Source organism: Mobula birostris, chromosome 3, assembly GCF_030028105.1.
Source record: "Mobula birostris isolate sMobBir1 chromosome 3, sMobBir1.hap1, whole genome shotgun sequence".
Taxonomy (NCBI): Eukaryota; Metazoa; Chordata; class Chondrichthyes; order Myliobatiformes; family Myliobatidae; genus Mobula; species Mobula birostris.
The window spans coordinates 48,182,402-48,194,432 of NC_092372.1; the positions used below are offsets into that span (position 1 = coordinate 48,182,402).

Sequence of the window (12,031 nt, forward strand, 5' to 3'; positions counted from 1 at the left end):
CATTGCATGTTTCTTGGAATTGCCTTTTGTAGCATTCTCAAGCGTAACTAAGGGTGAGCAGCCAGAAGTCTTTGTGCAAACTAGCACCAATGACATAAGTAGTCAAGGTGAGAAGGTCCTGAAGAGAAATTTTAGGGAGGTAGGTAGAAAACTGAAAAACAGGACCTCCTGGGTAGTAATCTGGATTGCTGCCTGCACTACATGCCAGTGAGGATAAGAATAAACTGATTTGGCAGGTGTATGTGTGGCTGAGGAACTGGTGCAGAGGGCAGGAGTTCAGAATTATGTCTCATTGGGATTTCTTCTGGAGAAAGTATGACCTGTACAAAAGGGATAGGTTACCCCTATAGCACAGGGGTTCCAATATTCTTGGGGGCATGTTTGCTAGACTTGTTTGGGAGGATTTAAACTAATTTGCCAGGGTAATGGGAACTGGAGGGACAGTGTTGAGGATAAGTTAGTTGGTTTACAAATGAAGGCAAGGTGTAGTGAGATTCCAGGCAAGGAAAGGCTGATGAAGTCGAAATTGAAGTCAACAAGCTAAGTTGCAATGTAAAAGGCAGGCATAATTGGAAAGGATGAATACAGGATTGAAGGTGTTACATTTCATTGCATGCAGTATACGGAACAAGGTAGATGAACTTGTAGCACAGATGGAAATTGGCATGTGTGTTGTGGTAGGCATCACTGCATCACGGCTGAAAGAATTATACTTGGGAGCTTAACATTGAACGATACATATTGTATTGAAAGGACAGGCAGATGGGCAGAATGGGTAGCTTGGCTCTGTTGGTTTAAAACAAAATTAAATCATTAGAAAGAAGTGACATAGGGTCGGAAGGTATTGAATTATTGCGGATAGAGCTAAGGAACTGCAAGGCAAACCCCCTAACAGTTGTAAGGATGTGAAAGTAAGCTAGCCTATAATATTAAAGAGGATACCAAAAGTTTCTTCAGATACATAAACAAGAGAAACTCTGCAGATGCAGATACATAATGTGATACATAAAAGAGGCGAGAGTGAATATCAGACTGCTGGAGAGGTAGTAATGGGAGACAAGGAAATTGCAGATGAACTGAATATATATTTTGCATCAGTCTTCACTGTGGAAGACACTAGCAGTATGGTGGAAGTTCCAGAGTGTCAGGGGTCAGAAGTGTGTAAAGTGGTCATTGCTAGAGAGAAGGTTCTTGGGAAATGGAAAGGTCAAGGTAGATAAGTCACCTGGACCAGTTAGTGCACACCCCATGGTTCTGAAAAAGTGGCTGAAGAGGTTGTGGAGGCATTATTAATGATATTTTAACAATCACTAGATTCTGGAATGGTTCTGGAGACCAGAAAATTGCAAAAGTCTCTCCCCACTTCAACAAGGGAGGCAGAAGAAAGGAAATTTTAGGCCAGATTGCCTGACCTCAGTGGTTGGGAAGGTGTTGGAGTCATTTGTTAAGAATGTGGTTTCTGGGTACTTGGAGGCACATGATGAAGTAAACTGTGCTTGGATTTTCAGAAGGCCTTTGACAAGGTGCCACACATGAGGCTGCTCAACAAGTTGACAGCCTGTGGGTTTACAGGAAAGATACTATCATGGATAAAGCAGTAGCTGATTGGCAGGAAGCAAACAGTTGGAATAAAGGGAGACTTTTCTGGCTGGTTTCTGGTGACTAGTGTGCCACAGGGATCTGTTTTGGGACTGCTTTTTATATGTCAATGATTTGGATGGTGGATTTGATGGCTCTGTTGCAAAGTTTGCAGATGATACAAGGATAGATGGAGGGGCAGATAGTTTTGAGGAAGTAGAGGCTACTGAAGAACTTGGACAGATTAGGAGAATTGGCAAAGAAATAGCAGATGGAGTACAGTGCTGGGAAGTGTATTGTCATGCAGTTTGATAGAAGAAATAAAAGGCTAGACACCTTTCTAAATGGAGAGAAAATTTTAAAAATCTCAGGTGCAAAGGAACTTGGGAGTGCTAATGCAGGATTCTCTAAAGGTTAACTTGCAGGTTGAGTGTGGTGAGGAAAGCAAATACGATGTTAGCATTCATTTCAAGAGAACTAGAATATAAAAGCAAGGATGTAATGCTGAAACTTTATAAAGCACTGGTGTACTAACACTGAAGAGGGTTGAAAGAAGATTCACGAAAATTATTCGAGGATTGAAAGGGCAACCCACACAAAATGCTGGAGGAACTCAGCAGGCTTGGCAACGTCTATGGAAAAAAAGTACAGTCGCTGTTTTGGACTGAAACCCTTCGGCAGGATTGAATGGCTTATCACATGAAGAGCGTTTGACGGCTCTGAGCCTGTATTCACTAGAATTCAGAATAATGTGGAGTAACCTAATTGAAACTTATTGAATTTTGAAAAGCCTTGATAGAGTGGATTTTACATAGAACATAGAATAGTACAGCACAGTACAGGCCCTTCGGCCCACAACGTTGTGCCGACCCTCAAACCCTGCCTCCCATATAAGCCCCCACCTTAAATTCCTCCATATACCTGTCTAGTAGTCTCTTAAACTTCACTAGTGTATCTGCCTCCACCACTGACTCAGGCAGTGCATTCCACGCACCGACCACTCTCTGAGTAAAAAACCTTCCTCTGTTATCCCCCTTGAACTTCCCACCCCTTACCTTAAAGCCATGTCCTCTTGTATTGAGCAGTGGTGCCCTGGGGAAGAGGTGCTGGCTATCCACTCTTATCTATTCCTCTTATTATCTTGTACACCTCTATCATGTCTCCTCTCATCCTCCTTCTCTCCAAAGAGTAAAGCTTCCACATCATTCCTATAGTGAGGCGACCAGAACTGGACACAGTACTCCAAGTGTGGCCTAACCAGAGTTTTATAGAGCTGCATCATTACATCGCAACTCTTAAACTCTATCCCTCGACTTATGAAAGCTGACACCTCATAAGCTTCCTTAACTACCCTATCCACCTGTGAGGCAACCTTCACGGATCTGTAGACATGTACCCCGAGATCCCTCTGCTCCTCCACACTACCAAGTATCCTGCCATTTACTTTATACTCTGCCTTGGAGTTTGTCCTTCCAAAGTGTACCACCTCACACTTCTCCGGCTTGAACTCCATCTGCCACTTCTCAGCCCACTTCTGCATCCTATCAGTGTCTCTCTGCAATCTTTGACAATCCTGTACACTACCTACAACACCTCCAATCTTTGTGTCATCTGCATACTTGCCAACCCACACTTCTACCCCTACATCCAGTTCGTTAATAAAAATCATGAAAAGTAGAGGTCCCAGAACAGGTCCTTGTGGGACACCACTAGTCACAATCCTCCAATCTGAATATACTCCCTCCACCACGACCCTCTGCCTTCTGCAGGCAAACCAATTCTGAATCCACCTGGCCAAACTTCCCTGGATCCCATGCCTTCTGACTTTCTGAATAAGTCTACCGTGTGGAACCTTGTCAAATGCCTTACTAAAATCCATATAGATCACATCCATTGCACTACCCTCATCTATATGCCTGGTCACCCCTCAAAGAACTCTATCAGGCTTGTTAGACATGATCTGCCCTTCACAAAGCCATGCTGACTGTCCTTGATCAGACCATGATTCTTTAAATGCCCAGAGATCCTATCGCTAAGAATCTTTTCCAACAGCTTTCCCACCACAGACGTAAGGCTTACTGGTCTATAATTACACAGACTATCCCTATTACCTTTTTTGAACAAGGGGACGACGTTCGCCTCCCTCCAATTCTCCGGTACCATTCCCGTGGACAACAAGGACATAAGGATCCTAGCCAGAGGCTCAGCAATCTCTTCCCTCGCCTCGTGGAGCAGCTTGGGGAATATTCCGTCAGGCCCCGGGGACTTATCCGTCCTAATGTATTTTAACAACTCCCAACGCCTCGTCTCCCTTAATATCAACATGCTCCAGAACATCAACCTCACTCTTATTGTCCTCACCATCATCAAGTTCCCTCTCATTAGTGAATACTGAAGAGAAGTATTCATTGAGGACCTCGCTCACTTCCACAGCTTCAGGCACATATTCCCATCTTTATCTCTAATCGGTTCTATCTTCACTCCTGTCATCCTTTTGTTCTTCACATAACTGAAGAATGCCTTGGGATTTTCCTTTACCCTAGTCGCCAAGGCCTTCTCATGCCCTCTTCTTGCTCTCCTCAGCCCCTTCATAAGCTTCTTTCTTGCTACCCTAGATTCCTCAATAGACCTATCTGATCCTTGCTTCCTAAACCTCATGTATGATGCCTTCTTCCACCTGACTAGATTCTCCACCTCACTTGTCACCCATGGTTCCTTCACCCTACCATTCTTTATCTTCCTCCCCAGACAAATTTATCCCTAACATCCTGTAAGAGATCTCTAAACATCGACCACATGTCCATAGTGCATTTCCCTGCAAAAACATCATCCCAATTCACACCCACAAGTTCAGGCCTTATAGCCTCATAATTTGCCCTTCCCCAATTAAAAATTTTCCTGTCCTCTCTGATTCTACCCTTTTCCATGATAATGCTAAAGGCCAGGGAACAGTGGTCACTGTCCCCCCAGATGCTCAGCCACTGAGAGATCTGTGACCTGACCCGGTTAATTACCTAGTACTAGATCTAGTATGGCATTCCCCCTAGTCGGCCTGTCCACATACTGTGACAGGATTCCATCCTGGACACACTTAACAAAAAACTCTGCCCCATGTAAACCCTTGGAACTAATCAGGTGCCAATCAATATTAGGGAAGTTAAAGTCAACCATGATAACAACCCTGTTATTTTTGCACCTTTCCAAAATTTGCCTCCCAATCTGCTCCTCTGTATCTCTGCTGCTACCAGGGGGCCTATAGAATACCCCCAACAGAGTGACTGCTTCCTTCCTGTTCCTGACTTCCACCCATACTAACTCAAAAGAGGATCCTGCTACATTACCCACCCTTTCTGTAGCTGTAATAGTATCCTTGATCAGTAATGCCACCCTTCCTCCCCTTTTTCCAGCCTCTCTATCCCTTTTAAAGCGCTGAAATCCAGGAATATTGAGACTCCATTCCTGCCCTGGTGCCAGCCAAGTCTGTAATGGCCACTACATCATAATTCCATGTATGTATCCAAGCTCTCAGTTCACCTTTATTCCCGATGGTTCTTGCATTGAGTTACACACACTTCAGCCCTTCTACCTTACTGTCTTTACACCATTTATTCTGCTTCTGTTTCCTCAAAGCCTCTCTATATGTTAGATCTGGCTTTACTCCATGCACTTCTTCCACTGCTCTATCGCTCTGGGTCCCATCCCCCTTGCAAATTAGTTTAAACCCTCCCGAACCATGCTAGCAAACCTACCTGCAAGGATATTGCTTCCCCTCGAGTTCAGGTGCAACCCATCCAATCTGTACAGGTCCCACCTTCCCCAGAAGAGATCCCAATGATCCAAAGATCTAAAACCCTGCTCCCTGCACCAGCTCCTCAGCCACGCATTCAACTGCCATCTTCTCCAATTCTTACTATCACTGTCACGTAGCACTGGCAGCAATCCTGAGAATGCCACCCTTGAGGTCCTGTTCTTCAGCCTTCTGCCTAGTTCCCGAAACTCACACTTCAGGACCTCATCCCTCTTCCTGCCTATGTCGTTGGAGTCTACATGTATCACGACTTCTGGTTGCTTTCCCTCTCGTACCAGGATGTCATGCACCCGGTCAGAGACATTTTGAGAGGATGTTTCCTGTGGTGGAGGAGTCTAACACCGGAGGACACAGCCTCAGAATCCAGGGATGTCTTTTTAGAAGGGAGATGAGGAGGAATTTCTTTAGGCAGAAACTGGTGACTCTCTGGAATTCGTTGCCAAAGGTGGCTTTGGAGGCCAAGTCTTTATGTATATTTAAGGCAGAGTTTGATAGATTCTTGATTGGTCATGGCATAAAGGGATATGGGGAGAGGCAGGAGATTGGGGCTGTGAGCAAAAATGAATCGGCCATGATCAAATGGTGGAGGAAACTCAATGGGTCAAATAGCCTCACAGCTGCCATCAGGCAGGAAGTACAGAAGCCTGAAGTCATATACCACTAGGTTCAAGAACTGCTACTTCTCTTGAACTGGCTGCACAACCTAATTTTTAAAATTCTAATTGTGTTCCTTCTTGTAAATTATGTACTTTTATGTTTTCTTTCATGTGAATGCTGATTATATCAAGTTTTGTACCTGTGATACTGCAGCACTTTCTTCCATTTCATACAATTATTTGTACATACGACATTAAACTTAACTTTCATTTTGAAACTGCCAGTCATGTTTTAGGGCATCTAAGGAATGCATCATGTATAAAATTGACAGATGTGTTTTTAGTTTGCAGAATAATATCGAAATAAATTGCAAGCATGAGGAACAAAATAATGCAGGTCATGAATTTATTCAACTTAGTGGTGCAGTTAAAGACAATGTTTTATCATGCGAGTGCAGTTTTTGGGGAGCTGTTCATCCTTCAGGAACAACAACAATTTTACAGAAGAATATTAGAAATACAGTTTTGAAAGTGGTTTGTGACTCATTACAAGCACGATAATAAGCAATAGAAAATAGTAATTTTCTATGAAAAAAGTCCTGAAATATATTGTGATGCAACTATTTTCATGTGATTATGACAAGAATGGTATTGAGAGGAACACTGGACACCATGGAAATTGTGCACAGGTGCATTTCTTCTCTTTTGTACCATTACTTGGTAAAGTTCACAGCATATTCAATGAATCTGAACACGAGGAAAAGTAGACCCATTTTTTCACTGTTGTTTTTAATAACTGAAGTTATTTATAATAATCACTAAAGAAAAACCTTGAACAGCATAAATTAAGATGAAATACACAATTCCTGCAGACACCTAAAGGTCAGCAGGGTAAATTGGCAAGTTGGTTTATTATTGTCGCTTGTACTGAGCTTGTGAAAGCTTGTCTTGCGTACTGTTTCTACAGATCAATTCGTTACAACAGTGCATTGAGGAAGTAGAAGGTAAAACAGTAACAGAGTGCAGAATAATCTTTTATACTTATGGGGTAAATGCAGATAAACAATAAGGAGTGAAGTCATATTAAGGAAGATTGTGAGGTCAAGAGTCCATCTTGACTGTTCAATACTATGATAACACCATGATAGAGCTCAGTGGTACATGCTTTCAGACTTTTGTGTCTGCTTACCTATGGGGAAACAGAAGAAGATCAAATGTCTGAGGTGTGTGGGGTCTTTTATTATGATTGCTGCTTTACCAAGATAGAAGTAAAGAAGTGTTGACCTGCGTCCATGGCTGGTTTCAATAATGTTCACAACACTCTCCAATTTCTTGCAGTCATGGGCAGAGCAGTTGCCATATCAAGTCATGTTGCATCAGGATAGTGAGGGTCAAAGGGGCATATCAAATTTCTTTAACCAGAGGAAGTAGAGGCACAGGTGAGCGTTCTTGGCTGTGGCATATATGTAGTTTGACAAGGACAAGTTATTGGTGATGTTTGCTCCTAGGAATGAGAAGTTCTCGACCTTCTTGACCTCAACACTGCTGAAGTGAAAAACCAGGAACCTATTGACCACCTCCCTTCCTGAAGTCCATCACCAACTCTTTTTGTTTTGTTGCCATTGAGTGAAAGATTGTCACAGCAGTGTGCCGCTAGCCTCTCTATCTCCTCCTTCTACCCTGAATCACTGTTATTTGAAGTATAGCCCATTATAGTGTTATCATCTGCCATCTTGTAAATGGAGTTAGAGCAGTATCTGGCCATGCAGTCATGAGTTTTTTATAGGGATTAAAGTAGGGGGCTGAGGGCACAGCCTTGTGGAACACCAGTGTTCAATGTAATCATGGCTGAAGTGTTCCTGCCTATCCGTATTGACTGCGGTCTTTTGGTTAGGATGTCAATAATCCAGCTGCAAAGGGAGCTGTTGAGTTCCTGGTGAGTTTGGTGATAAGTTTGCTTTGAACTATAATGCTGAAGATGCACAGCTTAAAGAAGAGTACAGTACTCTAGCAGTTTTCACATTTATGATGTTGCTTGAAGGTAGAACTATATATATTTTTTATCTGGCAAGTGTACTGAATGTACAATTTCATAGGCAGTACAGCAAAAGAAATGTAACATAACCCCAGGCCTTGGGCTCTTCTACACATGTAAAACTATGCTGTCCTCACATTTATCACATTCCCCTGTCTTTAATATCCCGAAGTTCTCTCTCCCCTAGTGAATGGCTCCCTGAACCACAATGCCATGAGTTGGTTGCTCACCCTTCTTACAGCCTCCACTCTTAGCCTCACAGAATGCAACTATCTCAGACTTGTTGGCAAACTCAAAGGCTGAGGCTCCTCCAGCACAAACTCTTGGATCCCCTTACTTGCCCTACTCGTAGTCACACCCTCTTGACCCTAGCCACGGGCTGAAGGTGCCTGAGGAAAAAATTTGTTGGAAGTTGAGGACTTCAGACCCAGCATAATGCCTACTTTTTCTCGACAGCAGTGATCCACCCCTTTTAAATATTTATAGCATCTGAAATACCAGGCATATATCTTAAGGTGCTGGGAAAATCTCACCAGCATTGTCTCTGTAAAAACCTCCAAATTGACTGGAAGGATAAGTGAACCAACTTCAGCCTTTTCCCCCAATCCTAAGGCTCTTGTACCCAATCAACAATGTTGGGTGAGACACGTCATTGAAATGCTTGAAATTGACTTTTGAAATGGAGACTTTGTTCCAAGTTCTATCAAAGGAAGAGATTGACAGTTGAATAGAGAAAAACATTTGGAGAAGTTCACAAAGCCACCTTGAAAAAATGCTACTCAGGTAAATGCTATACACTGGATCCTGGGAATCTTGTCCTCGTGCAGGGTTTCGACAGTTCTCTTCCTTCTTCAGCTGCTGCTCGACCCGCTGAGCTGCTTCAGCAAATTGTTCATTGCTCCACATTCTAGTATCTGCAGTCTCTTTTGTCTTCACCTATGGGATATTTTAAAATAAGCTTAGGTAAGTAAAGGAATTCTTAAGAAGTATTTGAAAGGCTGATAGACTTCTGAACTATATTTATGAAACTAGATATATTACAGCTAAAGATTTTTTTTATTTGGTGGCAAATTTTACATGTGCAAGGATGCATTTTCGTAGTTTTTTTTAAATAGGTATATCCATGAAGTAGATTATTTTTTAATTAATATAACTTTCTGTGTATTAATTATACAATACTATTTTAAGCAAGTTATCTATTACTTTCAAATAAATTTACTGAAAATTACAGCTTTATTACATCCTCAAACTTTCATGTCACTAGTACTGAAAATCTTTTGGATTGAAATAGTGTTTGTCTCAATATCTTTTGAAGCTTATTTTGACTTAGACAATGTAGTGGGGGGGGGGAGATAAAATCAACAAGTGAATAGCCAGAAAATGCTTCCTTTTTTATAATTTCTTAATTTTTTTGCGCTGTTGCTAATTTTCAGACTGTATTTAGGCAATTAAGTAAAACCAGGTCTTTAACAGCTTAAACTTTCAGAAGACCAGATATTGCTGAAATAGCCTTGACAGAAGTAGTTCATGACTAACAATTGAATATTGTCCTGTTGCAGTTTCCTTTTTCCATGGAAATATGTATTGTCCAATCACAGCTAAGGAATCAGGGCATAGTCAATTCCTGTCTGTTTCCGGAAACACACCAAGGGATGTGAACAGTTCCTGAAATTGAATTTTCCACTACCCTACAGCAAGTTAAATCTTTTGTTTAATTTGTATATTTGTTTTAATTTGTGCTTTGGTTTTTATTTTACGTCTTTTGATAGACAAACAGCTTTATCCTAAAGCAACATTAATTGATTCGTTCAGGTGAGGTAATATGTTTAAAGTTTCTAGTTTTGCTCTTTCTTAGTTAAAGTATGTAATTTCACAGTGTTAGCTGAATTAGGATGATGTGCAGTTTGGTTTAGCAATGAAGCATTCTGTGTGCAAAGTGACTGTTTGGTAGTACAATGATAATAAGCTTTGCAGTTCTCTCCCTAAATCTCTCTGCCTCTCTGCCTTTCTTTCTTTCTTGAAGATGCTCCATAGAATCTATCTTTTCAACTGAGCTCTTGTTCATTTTCCATATTATCTGTTGTTAGCTATCAAATTTTTATTCAGTTTGTTAAGTTGCCAGATAAATATAGATTGGATATCATTACATGTGACCATGGGAAAATGAAAAGATCTTTGAATTCAGTTGATTGAGAATTGAGGGAAAATAGGGTTGTATTGGAAGCTAAGGTAGTCCAGAGTTTTCAAGAAAGGGTAACACAGGACTGTGTTTTGTTTCAAGGAGGAGTTCACATCAACATGTCGTGGCAAATGACTGTTCCATGATTTAAATTCTAAGAAAAGGTTCCTCTGAGCAATCATACCAGTAGCAGTTTTGGCATTAATAGTGCAAGCCAGATGCACAACTTTAAGGACTGCAATAGCCATAGCAACAGTAGGAACTCTACATCTATCCTCCATTTTCTTGTTTTAGAATGCATTGTCAATAGTCACTGCCAGTGCTTACCCATGTTATGATAGTTATTGACACTGATACGAGGAGTGTCTGTGAAACAATTAACCTGCAATGAAGTAATATGTTCAGGGTTGAGAAAAAGAAAATAATAAGAAAACATTATCTGCAAAAGAAAATAAGAGATCATCTTTAGAAAGAAGACTTTAGCATAAAAAGCAAACACTATTTAAAATTTGACTATATTTTCACTGAAGCTTATAAGTGCTAGAAAATGGATCATTCCACATGGAAATTTTGTTTCTGAGTATCTGCTGGCTGCCATTTGCACAGTCATAAAATTGAAGATATTTGTGAGATTTTCTAACTCTTTATATTGAAAATTAGAAATGGTTTAGATTAATAGTCTATTTGTTAATATGCTTCACTGCATAGTTTTGCCCAGCAGTAAAAGTGCCTCAAACTATAGAAAACAATTAAAGCTCCTCCATAATTCATCATTAGTAGCTGAGGCACATAAACTGAGAGGAGCTTGAAGTTTGATTCTGTGCTCTGTCTGTTCCTTGCTTATTCGATGTAGGATAACTGGCCTCTATATCAAATTAAGGTGAAGAAAAATTGACCATGATCATTCCCCTATATTCCCCAAGTACTGCTAGAGTTTTGCATTTGAGGTTATCAGACTAACCATGAAGCAGAAACACTTTTCAGTAGCAGGAAAGCCAATAGTGAAAGGAAACAGTTTTAAGACAATTGGATTAAAAAAGTCAAGAGAAGATGGAAAATGTTTCTGTGATTGAATTGTTATAATTTGGAACATGCTGTTTGAAAGAATGATTGTAAATTTCAGAAAGGATGTGGATCAGTAAAGGAAAAATTGCACAGTAGAGGAGTAAAGCATATTATGTGACAGTATGGTGAATTTGAAAGTAAAGCTTATTTATATTGTATCTTACCTAAACTCGATATCTTGCAACTAAGAAATATTGCTAAGAAATATTACACCACAGAAAAATTTTTGAAGTGCATTCATTACTTTAAGTAGGATCCTCACTTTTATTAGATTCTATAATCCCTGAAATTTCTGGGAAGTTACTTGTATCCTTTCCTTTGAAGTCAGAGCCAAAGTATTTGTTTTATTTCTCTGGCATTTCCCTGTTCTCTAATATAGATTTTTCTGTTTCTAACTGTAAGGGACCTGAAGTAGGCTTCATTTATTTTTCTTCTAATACATTTGTAGGGGTTTTACCGTACACTTGTATCAGTGCAAATTTATTTTTGCTCTCTTTATTTCCTTGTTATCCTCTCCCATTATTTAAACTCTCAGTCTTCACATTTGTTACTCTCTAATTTTGTATGACTCATCTTTGGATCTAATAATACCTTTAATTTCTTATGTTATCTACAGTTAGGTTAATTTTCATATTTTTAGAATTTTTACGCCAAGTAGCAATATAAAAGCTGTACTTCCTGTGGGTGGACACTGGAGTAACTGAGGAAACCCATGAGATCATAGGGAGTTGCACAGACCGCACTGACAGGAAGGATTGAACCTAGGCTGC

At 40.5% G+C, this 12,031-nt stretch overlaps 1 protein-coding gene across 6 annotated transcripts in view; it reads left to right on the forward strand.

Moving 5' to 3' along the window:
- ipo11 (importin 11) overlaps positions 1–12,031 on the forward strand; it is a 427,187-nt gene that overhangs the window by 254,278 nt on the left and 160,878 nt on the right. The window lies entirely within an intron of this gene.